General features: G+C 42.9%; 1 long non-coding RNA gene across 1 annotated transcript; it reads right to left on the reverse strand.

Annotated features, from left to right (window-relative positions):
• Positions 1 to 310: 310 nt before the first annotated feature.
• Positions 311 to 1,885, reverse strand: LOC135329238 (uncharacterized). The gene is made up of 3 exons (XR_010390605.1): positions 1,518 to 1,885; positions 1,370 to 1,442; positions 311 to 764 (listed from the first exon to the last, which is right to left on the reverse strand). It is a non-coding gene; the product is annotated as an uncharacterized LOC135329238 (long non-coding RNA).
• Between the last annotated feature and the right edge of the window lie 5,300 nt (positions 1,886 to 7,185).

Consider the following 7,185-nt stretch of genomic DNA (forward strand, 5'->3'; position numbering starts at 1 on the left):
AATAACTCGTCTTTATACTATCTATGGTATTAATTCCTCCTCCTTCCTAAATTAGCCAATGACAGAGAGTAGATATGCAGCAATTCACACAAGTGTAGCAGTTGAAAGCCAAGCGATTAAAGATAATGACATGGGGAATTTCAGATAAGACAAATGAATTATTCAAATAGTAATTTTCTCCTTGGACAGGAAGAAAAATACTTACGAGAAGAAGAAGAAGAAGAAGAAGAAGAAGAAGAAGAAGAAGAAAGTCAGTAGCAGGAAAGTAAATGTATTCTGAACACATTTTAATACTTGTTATTACCTGATATTAAAAAGTAAATAAGCTTGCTGACTGAGAACCATTTTGATTTCACAAAAGACTACAGAGGCATCATTCATCTCATATCAAAGTCTACCAGCAGCCTGCAAATAAAAGCAGCCATGTCTTCAGAGGAACTGCACACTTTCTAAATGAAAACACAAAGAGAACTCTTCAGAACAGAGAATACACCAAAAAAGATCAAATTAAACATGAAATAAAACCTTTTTCCCTAAAAGCAGTGGTTACCAGTAAAGTTTTCATGCAAGTACCTCCTCACCAGCACAGAGCTCACCCTGTTAGAAATGAAATTGTTATTTACCTTTGTGTAGCAGAAATAACGTCCTGCATGACTACTGACACCTCTATATACCAGGACTGCATATAAGGCATAGAGGAGTGGTTCTCCAACGGATTGAGATGCGTATGTTCGAAGATCCAGATACTCAGGATATTTCACATCCTAAAGAGAGACCAAGAAGACGCAACAATTATCCTGAAATACTTTATGAAATAGCCTGATAAAAACACATCAAAGAACACAGACTAGAAGTACTTAAATGTATTTACTGGTTCACTAAAAAGAGGTCCTCCCAATAAACAACATGGAGTAATTTCAGTTGCAGAGAACTGTTCTCTGCAAAATCAGCTTTCATAGCAGACTATATGTTTACCATCACATGAACTTTATTGTTGCCAGAAGAGAAAAAAGAAATACTTATTGCAGTGATTTTCCTTTGATATCTTCAGTCTACAGTTATTGTCTGTAGATATTAACAACTTTTAGAAGACTATTCTGCTTTGGGAAATCTCCCATTCCAAGAAGACAAAGTTGCACTACAATTTTACATATATATATACACCTTGCTAATCTTCCCACCAGTGAAAGCTGCAAATCTTTTCAGAGATATTGTGAGATGTATTGTAAATCTCTTTGATGCAGGAACCATCTCTTTTACACCTTAAAAACAAGCACAACCAATTTTTTAAAGTATCTTTTTTTCCCCAAAAAGAGTCAAACCAGTTTTGATGCCTCACACATGCCTATGCTATTTGAGTGATACTTACTTGCACTTTTCTTTTCATAAATCCATATGCTGCATTTCACATTTGCTAATTCAGAGAAGATGGCAGGATAGAACTACAAAACAAAGCATTGAGAACATCATCTTTTGACAGACCATCTATTTTTATTATGCCAGAAAGTAAGGCTTACCACCAACTCATAATGTAGCAGGAATCTCTCCCTAGAGCGGATGACCACAATGTTACACAAGGCAGCACTTCTTGTGCTTTCAAAGAGGTGTCAAGAATGGAAGGCATGAATAGTGATGATAAAATGTGTTTTTCTCTAGGCAATAGAGCTGGATAAGTCTGTGTATTATAAGCAAATTCTGCATAATTCACAAATATCAAGGTATTGCTGAAGTCTTGACTCACAGGAATAGTTCCATGTTCTGGCCATTGCTCTTATCTGCAACAGAGGAGAAAGCTCTGGCTGACATAAGAACATCAAGAAGCATTCCAGAAAGAAAACAGCAGTAGAAATCCTGTTAATGAATTTCAGAGAAATAATTCTGAGAACTAAATAGCTCATGCAAATGATTAACACCCCCCCCTCCCAAGCGAAACACACAAAGCACATTTTTCCATCAAAACTGTGTCTGTGTTACTCCCTTCTCCCAGGCTCACAGGAGCTGCAGGCAGCGGCACGTTCAAGCCCTGGCCTGGAGAGATGCAGAAGGAGCTGTTTGGCCCCAGCTCAGAGAAATCTTGGGAAAGGAGAGCCAGAGAAGGCTTGACAACTGATTTCTTCCTGGTTTCTTCTGCCCTTCCAATAAATACTTGCTTGGATATAATTTTGGCAGCAATACTTGTGAGATTTTTCACCCATCATATTTACAACTCTCCCTCACCCTTCTCCCCACACACACACACACACACACCTCCCCCTCCATCAGGGATAGTCTCATCCTCTCACTTCATTTTTTTATGCACTTACAGAAGTTAATCATAAATGGATTACCAGTTAACGTTGTAAGGTTGTTGATCAGTAGCTGCTTGTGTTGTGTCTTTTTGTTTGCCAGAGTGCATTGAAGGTGTGAAACAGTATGCTGGCTTATAAGTGCTCCTGATCTTTCAGTAAATCAGTGCATAACGAGATCTGAATTCCTTTGTTTGACTTTCCTTTTCCAGAACTACAGGCCAGGCAGCCTCACCTCAGTCCTTGGGAAGATGATGGAACAGCTCATCCCGGATACCATTTCCAGGCTCATGAAGGATAAGAAGGTGATCAGTAGTAGTCAGCATGGATTCACAAAGGGGAAATCATGCTTAACCAGCCTGAGAGCCTTCTGTGATGGGATGACTCGCTGGGTAGAGGAGGGGAGAGCAGTGGATGTTGTCTCCCTTGGCTTCGGCAAGGCTTTTGACACTGTCTCTCATAAGATCCTCATAGGCAAGCTGAGGAAGTGCAAGCTAGATGAGCAGACAGGGAGGTGGACTGAAAACTGGCTGAATGGCAAAGCTCAGAGGGTTGTGCTCAGCAGTGCAAAGTCTACTTGGAGGCCAGTAACTAGCGGTGTGCCCCGGGGTCAATGCTGGGTCCAATATTGTTCAACTTCTTCATCAGTGACCTGGATGAAGGGACAGAGTGCACCCTCAGCAAGTTTGCTGATGATACAAAACTGGGAGGAGTGGCTGATACACCAGAGGGCTGTGCTGCCATTCAGAGGGACCTGGACAGGCTGGAGAGATGGGCAGAGAGGAACCTCATGAAGTTCAACAAAGGCAAGTGCAGGGTCCTGCACCTAGGGAGGAATAACCTCATGTACCAGCACAGGCTGGGGGATGACCTTCTGGAAAGCAGCTCTGTGGAGAAGGTCCTGGGGGTCCTGGTGGACAAGAAGTTAACCATGAGCCAGCAATGTGCCCTTGTGGCCAAGAAGGCCAATGGTATCCCAGGGTGCATTAGGAAGAGCATTGCCAGCAGGTTGAGGGAGGTGATCCTCCCCCTCTACTCAGCCCTGGTGAGGCCGCATCCGGAGTACTGTGTCCAGTTCTGGGCTCCCCGATACAAGAGAGACATGGACGTACTGGAGCGAGTCCAGCAGAAGGCTACTAAGATGATGAAGGGACTGGAGCATCTCTCATATGTGGAAAGACTGAGAGAGTTGTGACTGTTCAGCCTGGAGTAGAGGAGGCTGAGGCGGGACCTTATCAATGTGTATAAATATCTGAAGGGAGGGTGTAGAGAGGATGGGGCCAGACTCTCTTCAGTGGTGCCCAGCGACAGGACAAGAGGCAATGGGCACAAACTGAAGCACGGGAAGTTCCATCTGAGTATGAAGAAAAACTTCTTTACCGTGAGGGTAACCAAGCACTGGAACAGGTTTTCTAGAGAGGTTGTGGAGTCTCCATCCTTGGAGATATTCAAAAGCTGTCTGGACATGATCCTGGGCAATATGCTCTAGGTGACCCTGCTTGAGCGTGGGGGTTGGACTAAATGATCTCCAGAGGTCCCTTCCAACCTCAACCATTCTGTGATTCTGTGAAACACAAGAAAGCAGCTGAGGAATGAAGACAGGGACAGAAAAGGCCTCTTCTCCCACACAGGTTGCAGCCCTCGCAACACTGAGGTTTCAGCCAACCACAGCAGGCATTCTCCACACCAGGGCAGCTAAGACAGGAGCCTGAAAGGTCTTGAAGGTGGTGAGTTTCAAAGGGAACTTAGAGGACAACAAAAGGGGAAACTGAGAAGACCACACTGAACTCAGGCAATCTTACCCTTTCTGTGTAAGTAGTATATTTCGCACAGCAGAGCAATGCTTCCAATGTAGCAGAAATAACTTCTTCCACAGAGTATCACGGTCTGAGAAAACTTTCATTTTTCCTCTCTAATTACAATTTACATATTGATAGGTATGACCATGCTAGAGGCATGCTCTGAGCAGGGAGGACATAGCTTCTTCCTCAGAAAATGTGAATAACAGTGAGAAGTTAGTATATACGCTTTATGCTGCATTCTCTGAATTGCCTTTTTGTGATTTTTGTATAGATACTCTGCTTACAAACAGCTGCTTCAGGGCTTGTTTTTCCACTTTAAAACTTATCAGAAATAATGGCTGGGGTTGAAATATGCAAGAAGACTGTGTGATGCCTTCCATTGCCTAGGCACAACTAAGCTGTTAAGCTTTTGTGATTTTACTCCTCAGCTCCTGAATCTCATTGTTCCACATGCACAAAAGAATGATGTTTGCCTGGGCAGTGTGGCTAGCCTACAGGCTCAAAGGCACTGCTTAGCATCCTGTGCTTGTCCCTGTGGCTGAGATTTGGATTCCTGTTTTTCCTTGACATCTCCTCACCTCCCAAAGAATCTCCTGGGTGCTGTAGCTTAGTTGCCTGTTACAGGCAAAAGGATCCCAGAATCATTTTTATAAATTGACTTAAGCTCCTTTGTAATATATTCCTTTCATTGAGAGTCACTTCCAGGATTTCCTTTTTAGGGAACTGCATTTATTGTGTGTAGGGGCAGACAGTGAGGGATCAGACAAGATAGAGTTAAGGAGCCAAAGGCCATGGGCTGAATAGATAGCAGTATGGGAACATAGGGAGTAACTGCACAGAATGAGGGAACATGACCTTTGGGAAGGTATAACGTGGCGCTTGCAAGGAGAAGAGAAAGTACCGTAAATCACTGTGGGAAAGTACCAATCCGGGCTAGAGCTTATATATAGGGCTTGCTTGCTTGAATACAGTTGATTCTGATCCAGCACATCGGAGTCCGTGAATCAGACCGCCACAACTGGGGGCAAGTTTATGAGTATTTGTTCTTGTACCAGCATTACTTGTGGGCGTAACTGGTTCTCTGTCCCTAGAGCAACTTCTATTATATGTAACAATCATATTTCCTCTGTCTTAGTTTTGCTATGTCAAATTACATTCTCCTAGTGTGCTTTTGAATGATTGGCGCTTTGTTTTTGGAGCATCTTCATAGCTTGCCTTTGTCACTTTTCGTTTGAATCTCAGTTCCCTTTTTTCAAATGAGACCAGAATTGCTCACGCTATTTTGTATGATATCTCTCAAGTGACAGTATGAACAGTTCTGTGGCTGCTGAGGAACTATTGTTTTTTTCATGATTCTACTGGTGGATTAGTAGTTGATGATTAGCTGATACGCTCCGTTTTGTGTCTGGATAAGAATTTGCAGCAACCTCCACATTTACTGAGCCTTGGTTTAGAGCAGAAATTCATGTGCTGCTGCATTTTTGTACTGAGGAGTTAGTCAGTAGGTGCTGCTGTCAGTGCTGGCCTGGAATTCAGAGCTCTCCTCTGGGCACTCAGTGGGAAATAATGTGGGAATGAGGGTAATTCGTGAAAGGAAGAAACTTGACAGCTTTCAGGAGAATGCTCTTTGTGATGAAGGGAATAAGTTCAGCATATGATCTTTAGAGCCACTTTCTGAATGGATCTGAGTGGGGTAAGGCTGTATTTCAGGACGGAGGAGGATGTTGCAGTAGTTGAGCTCATCATGCCTTGAGGAAGAGATGTAATTATGCAATAGCTTGTGAAGGCAGTACCTCACCCATGTTCTGCAGCCTGTGCAAGACTTGAACAAGGGGCATAAGAATGTATAAAAAGGTTCAAGCTAAAACCTGTGTGCCTCGTAATTATCCTCCTGCGTGCATCATAATTAATTGAAGCTCTCTCAGGAGCGCCCTTCTCGATCTGTCCTGCTGTTTTGGTCATGTCCATGAAGTTCAGAGGAAATCAGGGGGAATAGATTCACAAATACAGTTACTTTGCAAGGCTCTGGCATACTGTGTGCCAAAGTCAAGCTGCATATAAGTACCAGGTGCTTTTCTAATCACTCAGATGGCAATACTAATATCCTCTTGGATTATTTCTCTGTAGAAGTACTCTTAAACAAGAAAAATTCCATAAAGAAGTGTTGATGGCGATTGTGGTGAGAAAGGTTGTTTTGGATGCTGTAAGCACTTGGAGCTTGGAGAAAGCTATCTATTGCTTGATAAGAACACTTTGACATTCTTTAGAGCAGTCAGTTTAGGAAAGAAGAGGGGGCCTCAGTTTTGGAAGAGCGATGATTCAATACATGCAAAGGGCTTATGTTTTACAGAGTGGATACTTAATGCTCAGTGAAACTGGGTGCTCTGTGTGTCTGATTACAGATTTGAACAACTTGTAGCTGAATTTTGATTGTAAACTGGTTAAACATTTCACCTTCCCAGCAAAGACTGAATTTTGCTCTCACAAGGAGAAACGTGTAATGCAGTTTGAAATCAGACGCACGAGGAATACAGATAATGGGCTGGAAACTTCTTAGCTCTCACAGCACATTCTGGAGGAGGCATCACTTGATTTTTGATGTGATTTAGTGTGACCTAGTCTTGTTTTTGTTACTGCCTTTGAAATGCTTGTGGATGGAAACATGAAGTCTACAGCAGTCATTCCCCATCCTCCTCTGATGATGATGAGGAGGAACATTTTGCGAGGTGTAGGAAGCACAGCCCTAACAGAGCTGTCAGAAGGTGAGTGTGATTAGAGAAGAGGGGAGGGAGGAATCTACTGAAGAGGCAGAGCAGCTGCCTGACTGTGAAGTGTTCTCCTCCCTGCTCCTATGCACACTCTAAACGGTGGCAATATTTAATCCATTAGCATAGTATGTAACTTACTGGCACTGGTGGCTCTAAGGGGGCTCTCTGCAATTGGATTTTTAGACTTGACTCTTTAAAAGCAATTGGATTTCTTTGAAGGGGTTAGGCGTAAACTCTAAATATTTTAATGTAAAATTCTACTGCCCCTCTGCTTTACAGTAGGCTATTCAGAAAGAACCCCCCCCCCCAACAGAAAATTTATAAATGGAG

Source organism: Dromaius novaehollandiae, chromosome 9 (genome assembly GCF_036370855.1).
Source record: "Dromaius novaehollandiae isolate bDroNov1 chromosome 9, bDroNov1.hap1, whole genome shotgun sequence".
Classification (NCBI taxonomy): domain Eukaryota; kingdom Metazoa; phylum Chordata; class Aves; order Casuariiformes; family Dromaiidae; genus Dromaius; species Dromaius novaehollandiae.